Below are 23,868 nucleotides of genomic sequence, written 5' to 3' on the forward strand. Positions count from 1 at the left end.
TTAAATTAATCATTGAAATCCTTTTGCACATAACTTACTATCCACATCCTTTAGAACACATTTTGGAAAGCATGAATTTGACTTAACCCTTACTACCTACATCTGCAGCAGAAAATCAAAGGCCAGGGAAGGGCAATGATTTGTCAATGGTCACAGCTGTTTATTTGTAGGACTGAACTTTGGCCCAAGTAATCTGAAAATTGGTCCCTTGCTCTCAGCTCTCTTACGCTTATTTTTTATGTTTGGAAAATAATTTCCAATTCTGAAATCATTTTAGGTGCACAGTAAATAGGATCCAGTATATGATTTACAGATCTTCAGGTGCCTCAGAAAGCAGCTCATAGTGCCCTACAGAGAAAATAAGCCATTTCAGGTGACCTTGTCCTGGAATGTTCGCCACTGGGCATTTGGGGAGACTTGAAATCCCCCTGTCACTTAGGCATGGGGAAGGCGATGGGAGAGCCAGCCAGAATGATACTTTTGTCTTCTCGCCTTTCAAATCCAAATAAATCATGAAAGCCTTCACATTTGCCTTTTAAGAATGCCGCCCTGGATGACTTGTGGTGGTCTATCAACTTGTCTTACAGCTAACAGCCAATTAAAACACCTTGAGGAATCTGCAAGTTGCTACAGAGGCAAAAATGTGGCCCAGGTCTAATGGGGTCTCAAGGAAATAAATCCATGGTTAAACCTCCAGAGACGGGCTCCTCACATTCCTGCCTCTGATGAGTCTGGGTGAGTGCACACACACACACACACACACACACACACACACACACACACCACACTACACACACATGCCAAACCACACACTTACCCCACACACACATACCACACACACACATATACCATACATACAAACACACACACACAATGCCTTACTCACCACACACACACACAAACCTCACATGTACCCCCACACACACACACCACCTCTCCACACACATACACATACAAGCACATCACACATTGCACACAAACATCCCAAACCATACACACACACACATACAATACACACCTCACAACCCATACCACACACACACACTCACACACACACAGCAAATCACATATATACCCAAGATACACACCTCATACATACAAACACACACAACTCATACCATACCCACCACACACACCCCACACTCACTGTGCACACCCACACCACATTCTGCTAGGCAGAAATGGAACAGGAAAAGGGACCACTGTATCATTAATTACTCCCCCATTGTTAGAAAAAAATTTAAATTATGATATTGTTACCTGAGGACTGCTGACAGACTTCTACAGGTCTCCTCCACCTGGCACAAATGCAAGGCTTCTTTTCTCCCTTCTTTCTTTTGAATTCTGGAATGCAGACAGCAGAATCTTCCATCAGTAAACGAATGTGTCTAAAGCCCAATTATCATGCCGTGTCAGGAGAAGGGGCCCTTCGCCGTCATCTCACTCCACTTTTAAGCGGTGAAACACTGAATCCCTGGGGTATTCACAGATTGCATCTCCCCAGAAGTTTCCAGTGTTTTGGGGGGCTTTTTCCCTATAAATTTCCAGTCACACTCATTTTCAAAGGATTGTTTAAAACCTGTAGTGGGATTTACATCTTATATTCCATAGGTTTTCACATTTCCAGAGGAACATGGGGAAATTTTACAACGTTTTTTCTTTCCTCTCATAGACACCAAAGTTAACCGGTATAACAGACAACTTCCAGGTCTCAGAAGTTTAACAAATAAAAATTAGCATCTTGTGTCTCTTGTCCACTGAGGTCAATGGGATGGGGTACCTTGCTCTGAGTCAGGGGTTGGAAAACTACAATCAGCCTGACACCTATCTTCATAGATAAAGTTTTGCTGGAACACAACCTCATCCATTCCTTGGCATGGTGTCTAAACTGTCAGCTGACCCTTGTTCTAGGCGGGCATTCAAGGATGCTGTCTTCTTGCGTCTCCCCGCTCCTCTGAGTTCTGGAAGTCTGTCCATTCTGCAGGCAGGTGGAGATTGTGGGGGGGAGGTTTTTTTAACAGGTTAGGTGTGCAAGTCCTGTCCAAAACTCCCACTTGTATTTACTGGCCAGAGCTCGGTCACACGGCTACAGTGACCTTTCAGGGACGCCGGGAAAGAGTATTACCTTTGTGTCCAGACAGAAGGAGAAGCAGGAGCTGTGAGCAAGTAGTTTCTGCTTCCAGTGTCTCCTGACTTCAGCACCTACACCCAGGCATCAGGATTCCCACAGCTTCTATCACCCTAACAGCTCTAAGCCCTTCCCTCACCTCTTACCATGTCGCCACTGCCCTGGTTCAGGTGCGGGCATTTTCCACTTCTGTTTTCGGAACTGCAGTCTCTCTGCATTTACAGTTCCAGTCTCCATCTCTCTTTTCCCTGCTAGGTCAAGCTTTTCATCTCATGTCTTTGTTTTCTGAAACAACTTAAGAGTCCCCTGTGTGTCTGTTACACAATTGTCAGGACTTAGGGAGAGGCAGTCACGTTCCTCCAAACCTGACAAAGCCCTGATTCAGCTTGACGTCTTGACTTTCATGATTCCGGAGCTTTCTTCTCTACAGAATGCTCTATCTTCTTTTCACTCTTTGGCCTGTAGCCACTTAGTGGCTTCTCCTCACATTGCTCCCCTTGCCTGGAAAACATTCATCTCCCAAAATCTCAGCCATCTGACCCATTTCAGCATGTCCAGATATAACTCAGACCTTCATCCATCTACACTAAGGACATCACAGGAAGAAGGAGCTGGGTCGTTTTTATTCATTCATTGTATCCATAGAGCCAGCACACTTCCTACACACACACACACACACACACACACACACACACACACACACACACACACACACACTCAGACTTTCATCCATCTACACTAAGGACATCACAGGAAGGAGCTGGGTCATTTTTATTCATTCATTGTATCCATAGAGCCAGCACACTTCCTACACACACACACACACACACATACACGGTCTGTTAGTTGTGTCCAACTCTTTGCGACCCTATGGGCTGTAGCCCGCCAGACTCCTCTATTCATGGAATTCTCCAGGCAAGAATACTAGAGTGGGTTACCATTCTCTTCTCCAGGGGATTTTCCCTACCCAGAGATCAAACCCAGGTCTCCTGCATTGTAAGCAGATTCTTTACCATCTGAACCACCAGGGAAGCCCCAGGACATTTCATAACATGTGGTAATGACTAACACTGTTTTAAATAAATGAATGAATGAATACCCAATGGATTATGTGTGTACTTGTATACCCAGTGACCTGGATCTGTTTTCCCTCTGAAGTCTCATAACTATACCTTTTTAGAGTAACTTATCACTCTTGTATTTAGCATGAGCTACATATGTGTATTTGGTATCACCTTTCCTGGACTGCACAATTCTCATGGATAAGAGAATAAGCATCAGCATCACAGCATCTATTACATGGTAGGTGCTGAATGAATGTGAGATAAATAGGTGAACAAAGGGAGCTGAGCTCTTTCTTGGAGATTCTGATCCATACTCTAAGCTATCCATTCTCTAAGCCTCATATTACTTCCTTCAGGTGAGAATGGAGAGTGACGATATTAATCTTAGAATGAGAAATGTCTTTCTCTCTTAAAAAGGGTTTGAAAGGCTTTAAATCAAGAGCCAAGAAGATTCAAGGTTAAGTAACAGCTTAAATTCTTGAGCAGTGTAGCTCTTCCTGCTTTTTTATGAAGAGACGGGAATTAAGAGCCTAATACCAGGACGAATAACTTTGAACTTAGTTGTGATATGAAGAGACAAGGGGAAAAAAAAAGACGGGAGACTGGACTCTAAATAGGAAATTGTTGGACTGTTATATCAAGTATCACACTGTGTCCAACTGAGTGGAAACAACTAGCCCTGAATCATTTTTCCTACCCATGCAATGGGTATCGCTTCACTAATCAAAGCTTAGCATTAATGTAAAGAGGAGGGTGTGATCGCAAAGCTTCATTATGTGGTCAATTCAGATACAAAATGCTAAGAAGCAATGCATTGAAACCACAGGCTTTTCAACTCTGGAAACTTAGAAATAGATTACAAATAGGCAGGCATCTCTTCCTATGCTTATATTTATTTTTTAAAATTTTATATTGGAGTATAGTTGATTGATAATGTGTTAATTTCAGGCGTACAGCAAAGTGATTCAGTTATATACAAATATGTATCTATTCTTTTTCAAATTCCTTTCACATTTAGGTTATTACAGAATATTGAGCAGAGTTCCCTGTGCTGTACAGTAGGTCTTTCCCTTGGTTGTCTATCTTAAATATCACAGTGTGTACATGCCAATCTCAAACTCCCAACCTATCCCTTCTCTCTCCACCTCCTCCTTGGTAAACATGTTTTTCTCTACGTCTATGATTCTATTTCTGTCTTGTAAATAAGTTCACTTGTATCATTTTTTAGAATCTTCATATAAGTGATATCATATGATATTTGTCTTTCTCTGATTTGCTTCATTTAGTATGATAATCTCCAGGTCCATTTATGTTGCTACAAATGGCATTATTTTATTCTTTTTTATAGCTGAGTATTATTCTGTTATATATAAGTGCCATATCTTCTTTATCCATTCATTTGTTGATGGACATTTAGATTGCTTACCTGGCTTGGGTATGGTAAACAGTGCTACAATGAACACTGTGGTGAGTGTAACCTTTCAAACCATGTTTTTCTTCAGATACATGCTCAGGAGTGGGGTTGATGGATCATATGATAACTCTGTTTTTAGTTTTTTAAGGAACTTCCGTACTGTTGGACTTCCCTGGTGGCTCAGAGGGCAAAACATCTGCCTGTAATGTGGGAGACCTGGGTTCGATCCCTGGGTAGAGAAGATCCCCTGGAGAAGGAAATGGCAACCCACTCCTGGAAAATCACATGCCTGGAATTATTGTCTGGGAAATTCCATGGACGGAGGAGCCGGGTAAGCTACAGCCCATGGAATTGCAAAGAGTCACACACAACTGAGCAACTTCACTTCTTCATACTGTTCTCCTTAGTAAATACACCAATTTACGTTCCCGGAAATGGTGTAGGAGTTTCTCTTTTTGCCACACCTTCTCCAGCATTAATTATTTTTAGATTTTTTGACGATGGCCATTCTGATTCCTATGAGGCAACATCTCGCGGAAATTTTGATTTGCACTTCTCTAATAATTAGTGATGCTCACAAGTGAATTCTATCAAAAAGCTAGAGAGCAGTTAACACTTATCTTTCTGAAACTGTTCGAAAAATTGTAGAGCAAAGACTTCTCTTCCTGTGCTTTTTTGTAGGAGTACTTTGCTGAACAGGCTGAGCATTGCAGAGACAATGGGTCTCAAATATCCCATGGGCTTCTCTGTATTTCCCGTCTCACTCATAGTTGGATGGGTTTGTGGTGTGAACTCTTCCAGAACCAGACAACAGGACAGGAATTAATGTTCCCCTAATATCTTCAGATGGGTTTCCATGGTGCCGCAGATGGTAAAGAATCCGTCTGCAGTGTGGGAGACTTGGGTTCAATCCCTGGGTTGGGAAGATCCCCTGGAGAAGGGAATGGCTACCCACTCCAGGATTCTCTCCTGGAGAATTCCATGGACAGAGGATCCCAGCAGGCTACAGTCCATGGGATTGCAACGAGTCAGACGTGACTAAGCAACTAACACTTGCAACTTCAGTATCTTCAGATAAGTGGAAGTGAAGGCAACAGAGAGTGTGGTATTGAGCCAGCTTCCACTGCGGTCACCTGGAGCTTAATGCTATTGAAGAACGCTGAAAATCAGTGTGAAAGGAGCCTCAGAATGACTCAGACAGAGGAGTGAAGAAGCTGGCGTATTTATCTACCACTTCTCCTGCTATCAGTGGCTGTGGCTGGCTCTCAGAGATTTGGTTTCACGGCAAAGCAGAGGCTAGCATAGCGAGTGGCATTGAGAATGCAGATATGATAGAGCATATAGAGAGGACACTCATGTACAGAACTATGCATCAGCTTCTACCCACCTGACCCCGAGAGAAGTGACATGGCTTGCTTTTATCACCTCTTCTCTCCGTTTGGGCCTCCCCAGTGGCTCCACGGTAAAGAATCAGCCTGTAAAGAAGGAGACACAGAAGATGTGGGTTCAAGCCCTGGATCAGGAAGATCCCCTGGAGGAGGACATGGCAACCCACTCCAGGATTTTTGCCTGAAATCCCATGGACAGATAAGCCTTGTGGGCTACAGTCCATGGGGTCACAAAGAGGTAGACACGAACAAAAAAGCCTCTCCAGCTGCATGGCTCAGAGGGACCAGTCCTGTGATGAGGAATTTTCCAGGCTGGGTACCTGAGTGACTGTGCAACGACTGCCTCCATTCTTGATCTTCCCCAGTCGCTGAACTTGTGGTGTGAATGGGAATAAAAATCTTGCTGTGAAGCCACTGAGATTTTAGGACTGTTATGGCAACTGGCATTAATTACCCTGGTGAATATGCTAGATATTAAAGATTCAGTCTCCAATTAACTCATATTCAGCCATCATTCAGTTCAGTTCACTCTCTCAGTCATGTCCAACTCTTCGCGACCCCATAGACTGCAGCACACCAGGCCTCCTTGTCCATCACCAACTTCCAGAGCTGATTCAAGCTCATGTACATTGCATTGGTGATGCCATCCAACCATCTCATCCTCTGTTGTCCCCTTCTCTTCTTCAATATTTCCCAGCATCAGGGTCTTTTCAAATGAGTCGGTTCTTCGCATCAGGTGGCCAAAGTATTGGAGTTTCAGCTTCAGCATCAGTCTTTCCAATGAATATTCAGGACTGATTTTCTTTCGGATGCTCTGGTTGGATCTCCCTGCAGTCCAAGGGACTCTCAAGAGCCTTCTCCAGCACCACAGTTCAAAACCGTCAGTACTTCAGTGCTCAATTTTCTTTGTCGTCCAACTCTCACATTCATATATGACTGCGGAAAAATCATAGATTTGACTACTTGGACGTTTGTTGGTAAAGTAATGTCTCTGCTTTCTAATATGCTGTCTAGGTTAGTCATAGCTTCTCTTCCAAGGAGCAAGTGTCTTTTAATTTCATGGCTGCAGTCACCATCTGCAGTGATTTTGGAACCCAAAAAAACTAAAGTTGGACACTGTTTCCATTGTTTCCCCATCTATTTGCCATGAAGTGATGGGACCGGATGCCATGATCTTAGTTTTCTGAATGTTGAGTTTTAAGCCAGTTTTTTCACTCTTCTCTTTCACTTTCATCAAGAGGCTCTTTAGTTCTTCTCTGTTTTCTGCCATAAGGGTGGTATCATCTGCATATCTGAGGTTATTGATATTTCTCCCGGCAATCTTGTTCCCAGTTTGTGCTTCATCGAGCCAGCATTTCGCATGATGTACTCTGCATATAAGTTAAATAAGCAGGGTGACAATATACAGCCTTCACATACTCCTTTCCCTATTTGGAACCAGTCTGTTGTCCCATATGCAGTTCTAATTGTTGCTTCTTGACCTGTATACAGGTTTCTCAGGAGGCAGGTCAGCTTTTCTGGTATTCCCTTCTCTTTAAGAATTTTCCACAGTTTGTTATGATCCACACAGTCGAAGGCTTTGGCATAGTCAATAAAGCAGATGTTTTTCGGGAACTCTCTTGTTTTTTCGATGATCCAACAGATGTTGACAATTTGATCTCTTGTTCCTCTGCCTTTTCTAAATCCAGCTTGAACATCTGGAAGTTCACAGTTCACATACTGTTGAAGCCTGGCTTGGAGGATTTTGAGCATTACTTTGCTAGTGTGTGAAATGCGTGTAATTGTGCAGTAGTTTGAACACTCTTTGGCATTGCCTTTCTTTGGGATTGGAATAAGAACCAATCTTTTCCAGTCCTGTGGCCACTGCTGAGTTTTCCAGATTTGCTGGCATATTGAGTGCAGCACTTTCACAGCGTCATCTCTGAGGATTTGAAATAGCTCAACTGGAATTCCATCACCTCCACTAGCTTTGTTCATAGTGATGCTTCCTAAGCCCCACTTCACATTCCAGGATGTCTGGCTCTAGGTGAGTGATCACACCATCATGGTTATCTGGGTCATGAGGATCTTTTTTGTATAGTTCTGCTGTGTACTGTTGCCACCTCTTCCTAATATCTTCTGTTTCTGTTAGGTCCATAGCATTTCTGTCCTTTATTGTGCTCATTTTTGCATGAAATGTTCCCTTGGTATCTCTATTTTTCTTGAAGAGATCTCTAGTTTTTCCCATTCTATTGTTTTCCTTCTATTTCTTTGCACTGATAGCTGAGGATGGCTTTCTTATCTCTCCTTGCTATTCTTTGGAACTCTGAATTTGAATGGATATATTTATCCATTTCTCCTTTGCCTTTTACTTCTCTTCTTTTCTCAACTATTTGTAAGGCCTCGTCAGACAACCGTTTTGCCTTTTTGCATTTCTTTTTCTTGGGGATGGTCTTGATCATGGTCTCCTTAAATTTCTATTAAATATTGGCCATTATTCTAAGGGCTTTCATAATCATTGGCTCATTTAATACTTATAATTTTATCAAATGGGTCTTATTCATTTTTTAAAGGTGAGGCGACTGAGGCTCGGAAATGTTAAACGACTCACATCACACAGCTAGTATGCAGAGAGTGCCAGCCCTACTCACAGTGGCCTTAAGGTAATCAGATCAGACCACTGTGAGAGGCCAGTTTAACTGTGTCTCAGCTAGGTCACCAAAGCAAACCCCACCCTAAATACATTCATTTCTGCTATCAAATCACTGTGGATGGTGACTGCAGCCATGAAATTGAATGATGCTTGCTCCTTGGGAGAAAAGCTATGACCAACCTAGACAGTATATTGAAAACCAGACATCACTTTGCTGACAAAGTTACAGATAGTCAAAGCTATGGTTTTTCCAACAGTCATGTATGGATGTGAGAGTTGGAACATGAAGGTTGAATGCCAAAGAACTGATGCTTTCAAACTATGACTCTGGAGAAGACTCTTGAGAGTCACTTGGACAGCAAGGAGATCAAAGCAGTCAATCCTAAAGGACATCTACCCTGAATATTTATTGGAAGGACTGATGCTGAAGCTGAAGTTCCAATTTTTTGGCCACCTGATGCAAAGAGCTGACCCATTGGAAAAGACCTGGATACTAGGAAAGACTGAGGGCAAGAGAAAAGGGTGACAGAGGATGAGATGTTTGGATGGCATCATCAATTCAATGGACATGAATTTGAGCAAACTCCGGGAAGTCGGGCATGCTGCAGTCCATTGGGTCACGAAGAGTCAGACACAACTGATCCACTGAACAACAAGAACTGTGACCAAATGCAAAATCCTCCAGGCTTCCCTGATTCAGGGGAGCCCCTGTCTGTGGAATCCAGAAGGTAGAAGCTTCCATGGCAATTTGAACTCTAACATGTGAGAAGCGGCCATCACAGCAAGTAGCATAGTTTATTACCATAATAAGATCCCTCCTTCTAAGCTTTCCCTTCCTCCCCTTCCTTTTTTGTTTTGTGAAAACTGCCAAATGTTTCTCAGTAAAACTGGACAGCACCAATTCTGGGAGGTGTATAGAAAAGTATTTTCCATGTTTCACTTAACTTGCTATTTCACTAATTAAAGGCAATATATTTTACTCTCAAACTTGAGAATGCTTGAAAACCTGTCAGAAGAATTGTTAGAACAAAGATTTTTGAGTCCTGCATCCACAGATCATCATTCTGTAGACCTAGGATGGGCACTGAGAATTTACATTTCCAATAAAGTTCCCAGGAAAAAGATGCCACCACTGCCAGTCCAGGGGCCCACTCTGAGTAGTTGATACATAGGTTTATTGACTTCATTTCTGATAACTCTTAAACTTTACTGAATCCCATAGTCTCACCTTCACTTTGTTTTTCTTTACTGCTTATAAAATCTTGATCTTTGTGACAATCTTTGATTATCACTTAGCATCGTCTCATTCATTTTCCATCCATACAACAAATGTTTATGGACTGCCTACCCTGTGCCAGGCACTGTTAGGTGCTGAGATTTTCAAATACAGTTAAAAATACCATCATTATCGTCAAGGGACTCACGGTCAAATGGACGGAAGGGGATTGAGGGTTATGGATCAGGGCATAGTGACAGCGGTGAAACCTGGTAGTAGTTTGGGTATCACGGCAGAGGGAGGACCACTTAAAGAAGGTTTTTAAAGTTTCTGTTGCTTCCCTTCTTGCTTCTTTCCTCATCCTCCTCTTCTCTTGTTCTCTTGTCTTCATCTTCACACTTGACTTGAAGTGCTCTGCATGTATCGCCCTTTGATTTTGGAGTGGAGGAATGGATCTCAAATCCTCCAGGCTCCCAAATAAATTCAAAGCATCCACAGTCATTAGCAAGTGCACCATGGCCACCTCCTATTTAGAAAAGAAGCTCTTTAATCACTGGAATCCAATACAATGTACAAATCACTGTGCGAAAATATTACAGAGACGCCCTTGAAGCAGGAATGTTTCTCTCACTGTCTTGGCAATCTGAGATGTTCTCTGAGTCTACAGGAGAAGATGAGTAGAGAGAGACTCCGATGCCTTTAGCATCTGAAGGATCCAGGGATCCTGGGCATAACTGCCTTCAAAAGCCAAACTACCTGGGTTCTGTCATTTGCCTAGGAATGTTCATTTATAATACTCATTAAAAGAAAAATAGCCAAATAAAAGCAAGGTTAATTTTAGGTAATGGACAACATTTTTTTTTTTATTCTCACCAGCAATATTTTTTAGTTATTTTGGCTCCAGCTCAAAGTTTCAAAGTTTGTAGTCATACCTTTATTTTTCACCAGAAAGCTAAATGAAATGGTCCCTTTACTTCTACCTGGAATGAGCTGGTCTGAACAATAAATCACATATGAAGGCACAGCTTAGAAAGAGCTCAGTTCTCCAGCTCGCTTCCCCAAACTTCTTCAAGTCTAAAGAAAGGTCTGAAGTTAACTGGTTCTTTAGCACATCACTATTGAATAGGCAGATGTTGGTAAGAAGAGCTCTAGGGGAATAAATTATTTTCTAAAATGGTAAAGCAAGAAGAGTGGAGGGAATGAGTTATTTTTATTGATTAATTTATTTTTAATTGGCTGATAATCATGTTACAATATTTTGCTAGTTTCTGCCATACATCCACATGAATCAGCCATAGATATACATATGCCCCTTCCCTTATTAAAACGTATACATTACCAGATGCAAGACAGAGAGCCAGTGGGAATTTGCTGTATGAAGCAGGGAGCTCGACCCTGGTGCTCTGTGACAACCTAGAGGGGTGGCATGGAGTAGGAGGTGGGAGGGAGGCTCAAGAGGAAATTACTTACTTTTAATGAGAACAAGCTCCATTGATAATTCTTTGTAGTCATTTTGTGGGGTGGAAAACATTTGCCCTCTGAAAACACCTGAATCTGAAAAGTAGGGGTGGATGCCAAGTAAAACAAACATACTTTCAGTCCATTTTCATTGGCTAGTGTAGTTCTATAACTTGCCAGACAACTGAGTCACTTCCTTAAAAAGGCTAAAGTCTTCTAGCTTATCACTCCTTGCCTCGTTCCGTCTCTGAATTTTGGAAATCTCCATCTTTGTGGGTGAATCCTCTTAAGATATTCTAACATGGCTGTCTACCAGGTTATTTCCTATAGTTAGCTGTGGGATCCCTATAGGAAATGAACTGAGCTTAGTTAATTCTATTGAAGTGCAAAGTCTGGGAGACAGTGAAGGACAGGGAAGCTTGGTGTGCTGCAGTCCATGGGGTGGCAAAGAGTCAGATGTGGCTTAGTGACTAAACAACAGCATTAATATGTTTGCGTATAACTGATGTTCAGTATGCATTTAGTAAATTAAACAGAATGAAGTGGATGGATAGATGGATGAAGGAGTAAGTGAGTGAATGAATAAGTGGGTGTATAGCTGGGTGAAAGGATGGAGGGGTGAGTGAGTGGTGGATGGATGGATGGAAACATCCACAGACAGGAAGATGAATGACTGGAAAGACAGAAAGATGGAAAGTTCAACAGATGAGATGATGGCTTAGGGGATAAATAATAACAATAACAAAAAAAGATCAATTAATGAGTGAGCCTAGGATTTTCAACTTATTACTACTCCTGGACTCTTTAGCTTCACAGCATATCTCATATATTGGTGAAAAAGCAAACCAACTACATATTTAATTTAGTGGTAGAAAGTAAAGAATTCAACAATTAAATAAAAAGAGATGCTTTACAGAATTTCAACCACTTTTAGAAGATATAATTTTTTCTGAAAATCTAACTCCTTTTGAACCATAATTCCACAAATATTTTATTAACAAAATTCAGAAATATTTGTCAAAGCGTTGAAGACCAAAGCTGCACAAAAGGACTTACCTAGAAAACTACACCTCTCTCTCTCCATCTCTTTTCATGTCTCTTTCTCAATCTCAGCCAGCCCCTCTCCATATCATTCTTCATCTTTTCTATTCTAGTCATCTTATACAACTTAACTCTGGCCAAAACATCCGCATTCTCCTGTTATCACTGTGTGGTGGTCCCCCAGTACCTGTAGGACAAAGTCAGCAAAGGACGTGGGTTTTGAGGCTGTTCCACCCACGCCTCTCTGCTCTTCTGCTCTCATGGGATACCAGCTACCCCAGAGCACCTGCCATTCTAGTCACAAGAGACCGATCAGGAGTGAAGACTATGCCATCTGGTCCATAGCTCAGACCTGTCATATGAAGCCTGTTTCTTTGTGTGTGGAAATAGTGCTTACCTCAGTAAATGTTAACACATTTTAAGCTGGAATACCCTTTCCTCCTGCCTTTTGGGGAAAAGCTCACTTTGTTGGATTTGAAACCTTATTTATGTCTCTAAGGCCTTGCCGTGGGATGGACTTCAGTGGTGTCACATCCCCATGCCTCCACCTTTATCACACTATAATGTAAACATGCTGATGTTCAGTCACTCAGTCGTGTCCAACTCTTTGAGACCCCATGGACTGCAGCACTCCAAGCTTCCCTGTCCACTACCATCTCCTGGAGGTTGCTCAAACTCATATCCATTGAGTTGGTGATGCTATTGAACCATCTTATCCTCTGTTGCCCTCTTCTCCTTTGCCTTCAGTCTTTCCCAGCATCAGGGTCTTTTCCAATGAGTCAGTTCTTCGCATCAGGTAGCCAAAGCGTTGAAGCTTCAGCTTCAGCATCAGTCCTTCCAATGAATATTCAGGATTGATATACCTTAAGGCTGACTGGTTTGATCTCCTTGCAGTCCAAGGGACTCTTAAGAGTCTTCTCTAGCTCCACAATTCAAAGACGTTGGTTCTTCGACACTCAGCCTTTATTTTTTTATGATCCAAATCCATACACATAATGGGACACATTATGGTCACATCCGCACATAATGTAAATAGGCTCCCCTGCAATTTTCTTGGTCCTCAACAAATAACAGTGAAAGCTAATGTTTAGTGAGTACCTAGTATGTGCCACTTTTAATAGATTAGGTTTATTAGTTTATTTAATAGTCACGACAACCTATGATGCAAATATAATATTATTGCCATTTCAAAGATGAGGAAAATGAGAGTCAGGGAGGGTATGTAACCCCGGTGTGCTCCCTGAGAGCAGATACACGCCTTTTCTCTATAGTGCTTGGCACATAGTAGGTGTTTATAAGTATTGATTAAACAAGTGTCAGATAATTTGATCTCCAAACAAGTGTCAGATAATTTGAGCTGAGGCTGAAGAATGAAGGAGCAACCATCTTTTCATGTCATTTTCTGTGTGATATTAAACTGGCTTCCACAAATTCCCATTTATTAAATTTCTCATATTTTTCACTTATGATTCAGCCCCTTAGGACTTTTACAATATTTTTAAGCTGAAAATATAACATTGTTTTCTCACATGGCAATCCAGGGTTTCCTTTAAGATTGTATTTAATAATCAGGCTGCAATATATGTCCCCTAAAAGGTCTTCACCAGGTGAAACTTTGTTCAAAAGAGAAACTGACATTCTGGTTTAACTGTTTGGAGGAGTAATTATAACACCAGTCCCACTGTGCTTTTTTCCTTGTTGATTCGCGTGCATGCCTTACTCAATTTACTGTATGCTTAGGGTTGGGAGACTGAGCCTGGTCTGAATTTTATACCCCTGTGGTCAGCAGAACACCTCACATAAAGTAGATGCTAAATAAATGATCAAAATGGCACTCTGCTGCAACCGAATAGCTTGGAATTTCATCTGCAAAATGGGTGTGATAAGATCAACTTCAGGAGACTCTGGGGAAATGAACAAGGGAAGCTGTGGGTGGGGCCGTGTGCCTCAGGATAGACGCGTTGGTAGAAAGCCTCCTGTGAACAGTGGTGTTTGTGAATACCACTAGAATGAGCTCTAGAATAAATCGATTTCAAAGTCTGAGATTCTAACCCAGTTTGAGCTCAGACTTTACCCTTGCATTTCAATGCCCTTATTGTAGAATGTGAATAACAATAGAACTTGCTATATATTTACCAAATAAAGACACAAGTCTCCCAGTTAAATCTGCATTTGAGATACACAGCAAATAATTTTTTTTTAAGAAAACTATGTCCCATGTGATATATTCAGAACATACTGCTACTAAAAGATATATCTTTTATCTGAAGTTCAAATTTAATTAGCATCCTGAATTTTCTGCCAACTAGATCAAATAATATGTGTAATCCACTTGCATGGCATAGATACTCAATAACTTTCACCATTATTTTATACTGTGTGTTCAATAAATAGTAATTCCCAGTCTGTCTTCCCCCTTTCAAAAAAACCAGCGTTACTTCCATCCCTGCCTCCCTGCCATCCTCCACCCCATTCTCTGCTTCTTAACATACATTGAGATGTCAGGAGGGGTCTTGGATATAAAAAGGGAGCAAACAGCTGCCATAGAAAGAAGTTGCTGTCAGTTCAAATGAATGCTGAGCTAATAGGCCTATTAATAATGAGCTTTATTATAGGAGGCCACTTACGTTAATAATTCTCTGTATTTAGTATTTGACGCTGTGACATTTATACTGAGCTGAATGGTGGCTCTGTGTGTGTGTGTGTGTGTGTGTGTTTAAAGTCATTTAGCTCACTTTTACTTTGAATACAGCTGCAACATTGGGACACAGAAAATGTTTTATTTAAACACACACACCTCATCTGACTCTACTTCTCATGGGTGTCTCTCAGCTTGAATGCATCGGAGACACGCTGAGAGATGAACAAATAGGAATCAGTCCTTATCTTCTGGCCCTGGGATTGTCAGTCCAAGCCCCCACCCCTTGCCCTCACAGCCCAGAGAAGCTGAGGGTAGATTTAATCTGATTTGCATACTGTGACTTCTCACAACAGTAGCTGGAATTGTGACAGGGTCTAATTAGCATTTCCACCCCCTCTCTTCGCCTCTTTTGTATTTGAGGACAGTGCCTGAGCAGTAGGGGAAGTTTAACTAAACCCAGATTAAGAAGTCATGCTCTGGTTCTGGAAGTTAGAAAAATCAACATTCCCAGTGGGTGTTGCTTGACAAGGAAGGTGTTTGGGTAGAGGGAATATTTATTTCTATGGTGGTGACTTTAGCTCTAGTTCAGGCATTTGTGTGTAAGAACACCCATTGGAGGAAGATAAAAAAAGAGCTGAATTTCCCCAAGAGTTCCTCACTCTACAATGCCAAAAGTAGAACCCCTCCTTACATATCCTGCCTTGAATCCAGTGCCATGAAATCTCTCAAATGGGCTAAACAGCATATCACAAACCATATAGCCAGAAATTGTTCAAGTCCAGGTTCAAAGTCTAGGCTTCCCAGGTAGTGCAGTGGTAAAGAATCCACCTGTCAATGCAGGGGACTCAAGAGAGACGAGGGTTCAATCTCTGGGTAGGGAAGATGCCCTGGAGTAGGGAACGGCAACCTGTTCCAATATTCTTGCCTGGAAAACTCCATGAACAGAGGAGCTTGTCTGGCCACAGTCCATGGGGTTGCAAAGAGTTGAGCATGACTGAGCAACTGAGCACACACACACACAGGTTCAAGCCCCACCAGGCAGGGTCCACTACCATCTGTGGTCTCAGAATTCAGATATCACACCAGAGATCCCGCCATCATATGTATGCCTGATCCAAATCAGGTCAGGAGCGCCTCCCATCTCCTGGTGACTCACAGAACCGTCCACAGGCTAGGGGTTCTGGTGGCCATTGCTTCAGACCTTGGGAAAAATGCAGAATCTCAGGCTGAATTAGAAGCTGCGTTTTAACCAGACCCCTCGTGATTCATCTCTATTAAATTTTGAGAAGCCTTGCCTTAGAGCTTTCTTGGGCAGACAACAGGCTTCTCCTTGAATTTGTCATATGACTTGCAACTCACCTTCTCAGAGAGCAGTCTGTCCCCTTGCCGGGCACATCTCACACACAAGGCAGGGCCAGCATTTGGGAACCAATCCAGGCCTCTAAACCCCGCAGACAGACACAGTATTCCTCTCACAAGGCCAGGCTCTCAATCCCAAGCAGTTTTTCTCCAGTGGAGGTCGCTGTGCCCATCCTTCCCACCCCCCACCATCCCTTCCCTGCTTGCAGGAGCACAATTAGCAGGTTAATTTTAAGGCCACTGGTGCATGTACAAAGTACCTGGCAATTACCAAAAAAAAGAGAAGATATTCAAACTAGACTGCTCATAGAAGATCAAGCTAGATGAATATTCTTAATAAGTGTTTAAAACATCTTAAGAGTTTCCGGAGCTATTCTGCCGCTCAAGGGTTTTCAATAAGATGCTCTGATGATGGAAGAACCACTTTTATCAAATATTAAGCTACTGTAAATTTACTGTAATTGAATAATTTGCCTCTTAGCTTTGGTTCACTAAGACTGAAGCGAGGTTTTCATCCTTATGTGATTGCTCCACAGTCTGTTTCAATATATGTCATGTCAAGCAAGGCTCATCTACGGCACCATTTGAGTTTTAGTAATTTCAAAGCCAAGGGACCCTGTAAATGGTCTGGATGATTGACCATAAAGTATGTACATATTTAGTTATATTAAATTGTGATTAGGGTTTCAACTTCCATATTTAAACTCTGAGTAGTTTGCAGAGCCTTTATGACTTTTATGGAAGTGCTAATGTGCATTCCGCAGGGCTTTTTATAGGAATTGAAGCAGAGGCAGACCTTTTGGTCCAGGTTACATAAATATTATGGAGATGGAGTAACATAAAAAAAAAAAAAAACCAGCCATCAGTCGGAAATAGATAAAATTAATACACACATCTATAAATTTTGTCATAAGAGATGAGGAGGCAAAAACAATTGGGAGCTTTGAAAAGGAGCATCTGAATTTGTCCCTAGCTCTTCTCTTATACTGATTTAGTGATTTTACCAAATGACTTTCTAAGTCTCAGTTGACTCATCTGTAAAATGAACATGATGTTGTGCTGAGTAGATCATTAAGGGGGGGCGTGAAAATTTCTGTGAAAGGTTTTGGTGACACAAACAAATGTTTCTCAAAGCATCACACCTGGACCCCCCTGTCTTGGAAACATCCCTGAAGTTTGTTAAAATTCTGATGCCTGGTCATCACATCTGCTCTGCTAAAGGAGTATTTTTGGAGATAGGACTCAATTTTTTCCAATAATATTAGGTAATTTTCATATACACTAAAGCACATGAAATCCATTTCTAAATATGTTCCTTCTTATTCTGTCCGAGTAGTGGAGGAAGGTGGTTCACTTTTTCTTTCAGTTCCCTCTTTATGTGCATGCGTGCTCAGTTACTCAGTTGTGTCCGATTCTCTGCAGCCCCACGGACCATAGCCTACCAGTCTCCTCTGTCCATGGGATTGCTCAGGCAAGAATACTGGAGAGGGTAGCTATTTCCTACTCCAAGGATTGAACCTATGCCTCCTGCACTGGCAGGTGGATTCTGTACCACTGAGCCACCTGGGAATCCCACCTCTTTCTATACATATTCTAAAATTCAGGCGTTTTAGAGCAATTAGCTCCATATACCTGTATATGAAAAGTGAAGAATCTCATAACCGCTATATGCATCCCTGACAGAAGAGATGAATCCAATAATAGAACAGCAGGAATTAAGACTTTTATTGTTCAGTTGGTAAGTTGTGTCTGATCCTTTGCGACCTCATGGACTGCAGCACACCAGGCTCCTCTGCCCTCCACTATTTCCAGGAGTTTGCTCGTATGACAAACCTATACAGCATATTAAAAAGCAGAGACATTACTTTGCCTACAAAGTTCCATATACTCAAAACGATGGTTTTTCCAGTAGTTATGTATGGATGTGGGAGCTAGACCATAAAGAAGGCTGAGCACTGAGAACTGATGCTTTCAATCTGTGGTGTTGGAGAAGACCCTTGAGAGTCCCTTGGACAGCAAGGAGATCAAGCCAGTCAATCCTAAAGGAAATTCACTCTGAATATTCATTGGAAGGGCTGATGCTGAAGCTCGCATTGGCAACTCAATGGACATGAGTTTGAGCAAGCTCCAGGAGACAGTGAAGGACAGGGAAGCTTGGCAAGCTGCAGCCCATGGGGTTGCAAAGAGTCAGACATGGCTGAGACTAAACAGCAACAACCGAGTCAGTGATGCCATCTAACTGTCTCATCCCTGCTGCCTCTTTTTCCTTTTGCCTTAAAGTTTTCCCAGCAGCAGGCTCTTTTCCAGTGAGTCAGATCTTCACATTAGGTGCCCACAGTATTGGAGCTTTAGTTTCAGCATCAGTCCTTCCAATGAATATGCAGGGTTAATTTCCTTTAGAACCAACTTTTTTTTTTCTTAATTATTTATTTTAGTTCGGGGCTAATTACTTTACAATATTGTAGTGGTTTTTGCCATACATTGACATGAATCAGTCATGGGTTTATATGTGTTCCCCATCCTGAACCCCCCTCCTACTTCCCTCCCCATCCCATCCCTCTGGGTCATCCCATTGCCCCAGCCCTGAGCATTTGTCTCATGCATTGAACCTGGAATGGTGTTCTGTTTCACATATGATAATATACATGTTTCAATGCTATTCTCCCAGAATGTCCCAACCTCACCTTCTCCCTCAGAGTCCATAAGACTGTTCTATGCATCTGTGTCTCTTATTCTGTAGAACTAACTTTTTTTTATCTTCTTGCAGTGCAAGGGAGTCTCAAGAGTCTTCTCCAACACCATAGTTCAAAAGCTTCAATTCTTTGGCACTCTTTACAGTCCAACTCTCATATCTGTACATGATTACTGGAAAAACCATAACTTTGCCTTATTATATGGACCTTTGTTTGGCAAAGTGATATCTCTGCTTTTCAATATGCTGTTTAGGTTTGTCATAGCTTTCCTTCCAAGGAGCAAGTGTCCTAAACCTAAATTATTTCCTGTCACTTACTATGTCTAGAATGGTATTTCCCTTGTTAGCTCTAACTTCTATTCATCCTTCAAAACCCAAGTTAAAATCATCTCTGCTCTAAAATACGTTCAGACCCCAGACCGGACAGCTAAGGACCATTGCCTCCTAATGTGCCCAGAGTAGATAGTGGCCATAACGGATGTAGTGGGAAGAACTCCCATATGACCTGAAAGTTTCCTGTCCTCTGAAATCCCCTCCCTGTGAGTGTGGGTGGGGCCAGTGAGGATAATCAGATGTTCCCTTGATCAGGTTACATTATACAAGTAAAGAGGTAGATTCTACTGCTGGTTGACATCTTGATTTTCACCTGCTGAGTGTCTGAGCATCGGACCCAGCTAATCTGTGTCCAAAATCTTCACCCACAGAAGCTGTGAGAGTATACATTTGAGTTATTTTAAGCCACTAAATATTTGATGATTGCCTATGCAGCAGTACAACAAAGGAGATGAATAGTGAAAATACAGAGGAGAGACTGTAGAGATTTCTGGAATCTTAAAGCTATGATCATGAAAGCTTTTTATAGAAAATGTGTTGTCTCTACCTAGGGAACCAGTGGTTGGTAGGACATCAACCTAGTTCAGACCCTACCCATTTCAACCCATCAGAGACTGCAGGGCATAACACGAGTGGCAGAGTTCAGGAATCATTTTTCAATTATCTATGTGCTATCGTGACATTTCTGACTGGGATTGGGATGAGAAGAATTCTGCAAACCACCAGCCATGTCAATGTGCCTTGAAATCTGTACTTCTTTACCACCGATGGCTCAGTGGTAAAGAATTCACCTGCCAAGGCAGGAGACACAGATTTGATCCCTGGGTCAGGGAGACCCTCTGGAGAAGGAAATGGCAACCCACTCTAGTATTTTCGCCTGGGAAATCCCATGGATAGAGGAGTCTGGTGGGCTACAGTCTATGGGGTTGCAAAAGAGTTGGATAGGACTTAGCAACTAAGCAACAAGCCCCTTTAGAGCTAAAGTACATCAGTACTTTTCATCCATCAGCTACCAATGAAACTGTCTGGCTCCAGCAAGAGCTTGTGCCTGGGTGCTCTGTGAAAGCACAGTTTTTGTAGTTTGTCATAAAATTGCTTCCTTTCCATCATGTATTCCCTTTCATCCAACGAGCTCCTAGTGTTTTATTCATAAATATAATTATCCTCATTTTACAGATGAGGAAACTGGGTCATAGAAACGTGAACACTGTGAATTAATAATAACAACAGAAGCAAGATTTGCCTCAAATTGCAAGTGACTAAGTCTCCCTTTTCGATTGCCATTACGTGTATGTAGGAATCACATACGTGCATACATACACGTAGTCATATGCATATCCACACAGTTCCATTTTGCACAAGCAACTTCCAAACTCTTGCTTACCATGCCAGGTTTTCCCCAGTACAATATTTCTATCCCACTGCATCCAGCCAGGAACATTCACAGTGATTTAACTCCAAGTAAAATTCAGATGTGCTTTTATATCTGTGCGGGCACAAGCACAAAAGCTGAGACTGCCTGTGGGCCACACTGGCAACTTGGTCCTATATCATTCCACCTTAGAGACAAAATGTTTAAAAAGAAAATCATGACTCCTCTATAAATACCAACACTGTGGAGCTGAAAGCAATCGGTGATGTGCTTTGTTAGAATGCTGCCTGAAATGTTAGCTGGTGCTTTTCGGTGGGGCCATGAATATGAGGAAAGACAACCAGCTCTGCCTTGCACCCAATGAGCCCTTGCTGTAGTCTGAGTCCATCAGTCATGGCTTCATCACTGGAAATTTGAAAAGTCTGGGCAATTTCTACCAGCCTAAGCCAAAGCAGAAAGGAGACTGGAGGTCTGGGTGCAGGCTGCATCCTCTTGCAGAAACACAGAGCCCGCTCTAGGAAGCGGAAGAGGACCCATCCTCTGCTCCCTACCTGGCTTGCCTTCAGGGAACAGTCAATATTGTCCCTTAGATTTTTTTCTAAACCCAATGATAATTGCCTTATTCTTTGTCAAGGATCCTAAATTCATTTGAGATGTTAGACTGAGTCAAATAAAATGGCCTCTGAAACTGATTGGGGATTCTCCTGTTGGTACGTGGACTAGTTCCTGGCTAACAGTAAATGCTCAGGAAATGGTTGTTGCACTAAATTGAGAAAGTTCTGTTTATTGTTATCAAAATTCGGTCTCTCATCCTACCCCTATTCCCTCTATGATAATTCACAACCTTGTTTCTCCTGCCCACTTGAATGGCTGTCTTGCTTATCTTCTGCTGCCTGTTTATGCTCCCATTGAAACTTGAATAATAATTCCAAAGCCTAAATCTAACTGTTCTATTTCTCTGTTTAGAACTCTTCAACTCTGATCCCCTCCCCCACCAAGAAATAAAGAACAGAGTTCAAGCTCCTGAACATGCAGACAAGGCCCCTGACCTGCCCCTGGCCACTTCTTTTGCTAGATCTCTCCCCGCCCCACCCCATCTTATTCTTCATCATCCCAGGACTACTCATAGCTGCATCATAATGTCACATCTAGATGCATCTTGCCTTTGCTTCTGTCATTGATTCTCTTCATTTTCTCCTCTTGGTATCTCCCAAAACTTCTACCCTGCCACCTACTTTCTCATTAACTGAAAAATCCTGCTAGCTTTTAAGAATCAGCTTGGGGCTCTGCTTCCAGGAAATGCTGTTCATCTCTTCTAAATAAGAGTTCTGCTGTATGCTCTTTTGTACCTAACTTCATAATGACACTTGCCCTTTTATCTGGATCCTTGTCTGCTTTCCCACATTAGAATGTGAGACCTGGTGAGCAGGGACTAAATCGTATGCATCTGGGTATGCCCAGGGTCCAGCATTGGGATTCATGCACAGTAGACGCTCAATAAAGCATCTTGAAAGAATGAACAGGTGCCATAAATAACTGATCCATGGATGAGTGGATAATGTCAGCAAAGGTCTGTTCTGAGTGCTTCACTCCCTATGCTTCAAAGGGTTAATTGCCTCTTACCTGGAGTTCTGAGTGAATTCCATTCTCTGGTGTCAAACTCCATTTCCACTCACCTCACCCTTGTTCTAATGACATGCAACTGGACAAATAGGAAAAAGCACCCATGGCACAATTTCTGCTGATGAATATTTCAGCAGGTGCCTCTTGGCTAAAAGTCAAGATGAAAGCCTGGCTCCAGGCAAATTAAGACGGGGAAGAAAGACTTGTAAGTACATAAGGCTTTGGAGAAATGCCCCAATGCTGAGCTGGAGACAGGAGCTCTGCAGTTGAAAGAGAGGGGATCACAGCCTGGGTTCTCTCCAAGTCTCTTTCTGGACTTGGGAAGGGGGCAGGGGACACGCTGCTCTCAGAGTTCGATCACAGGCTGTTCCCAGGACACTTAGCCCCCGGCAGGATATGACTGAGAGCCAAGGCTGCCCTTTCACCTACATATGTTTAGCCCCCGGTAGAGCTTGGCTTCCTGGGTACAAGGCAGGCCTGAGTGATCTATCCCCGGATCCTGTTCCAACATGACTTCCATGTTCTTGGGTGTTTTTTGGTTGTTGTTGCTGTTATTATTTTTAAAGAAGGGCTGGGCTTAAGCAAGCCAGACTGGGACCATCTTTGAGTTGTCATTGGTTCAGTTGCTCAGTCGTGTCAGACTCTTTGGAACCATCTGAGTCCACACTGCTTTCTCACATCCCCGGGTGGCCCAATGGGAAAAGAATCTCTGGCTTCTGAGTCCAGCAGGCTTCCCTCTCTTTGTTGCAACACAATGATTTGTTGGAATTCCAGGATAGGAAAAGATTCTACAGATGCGTTTTACTGAATCTATATGAAACTATATGATTTTCTTAAACACCTTGAACCTGGATGGACAGAAAAATGGAGCCAGGAAAAAAAAAAAATGGAGGCTAATTGAACTGGATAAGAAAAGTCACTAACAGGAGACTGGGAAAGTTCCAGAAGTGGGGAAGACAAGAGAGGGCTGGGAATTAGGAACTCTCATTCTGAACTTGACTCTGGCCCTGACCTTACACAGTGACTACCCTTTTCTGCTATGGGTGTCAATTTTCTCAAATGCAGAAGGAAAAACATTGTCTGAGATGTTGTAAGATGCCTTAAAGTTCTACTTAGTTGTAAATCGATCTATTGGTTTTTAGAACACCTCTGGCTCAGAAATGACAATAGTAAAATGAGAATCCCTCTAGGCATGTGTCTGGGGTGTAGGAAAGTCTTCACAGGGTGGTTTGCCTTCTCCTGTCAGTTGCACTACAGACATGGGAACTCGTAGGGAACTCAAGAGGAATCTGATTGAATCAAAGAAATAAATCTTAACTTTGAAGATTCAACCTGTGGTTGGTGGCAACTTGTACGCCAGGAATGAAGGCCGTAGGTAGAGGCCCCTAAGCCTCTAAAGCATGGACCTATCTGCACAGTTTATCAGGAGCGCTGGCAGAGTGCGGAGCACAGAACTGAGAAGAGGGAGAGGTGGGGCTTTGGAGCATTCACAACAAGGACCCCCGGA

General features: G+C 42.4%; 1 long non-coding RNA gene across 1 annotated transcript in view; it reads right to left on the bottom strand.

Annotated features, from left to right (window-relative positions):
- LOC145528575 (uncharacterized) overlaps window positions 1–22,668 on the bottom strand; it is an 86,367-nt gene extending 63,699 nt beyond the window's left edge. The window contains exons 1-5 of the long non-coding RNA XR_014070521.1: window positions 22,362–22,668; window positions 12,357–12,528; window positions 11,313–11,396; window positions 5,994–6,081; window positions 1,261–1,344 (exon numbers count right to left, since the gene is read on the bottom strand). This is a non-coding gene — a long non-coding RNA (uncharacterized LOC145528575). The remainder of the gene's footprint in view (window positions 1–1,260; window positions 1,345–5,993; window positions 6,082–11,312; window positions 11,397–12,356; window positions 12,529–22,361) is intronic.
- Window positions 22,669–23,868: the final 1,200 nt, after the last annotated feature.

The sequence above is a fragment of the Giraffa tippelskirchi genome, chromosome 12 (assembly GCF_054371585.1).
Source record: "Giraffa tippelskirchi isolate mGirTip1 chromosome 12, T2T-mGirTip1v1.2.pri, whole genome shotgun sequence".
NCBI lineage: Eukaryota > Metazoa > Chordata > Mammalia > Artiodactyla > Giraffidae > Giraffa > Giraffa tippelskirchi.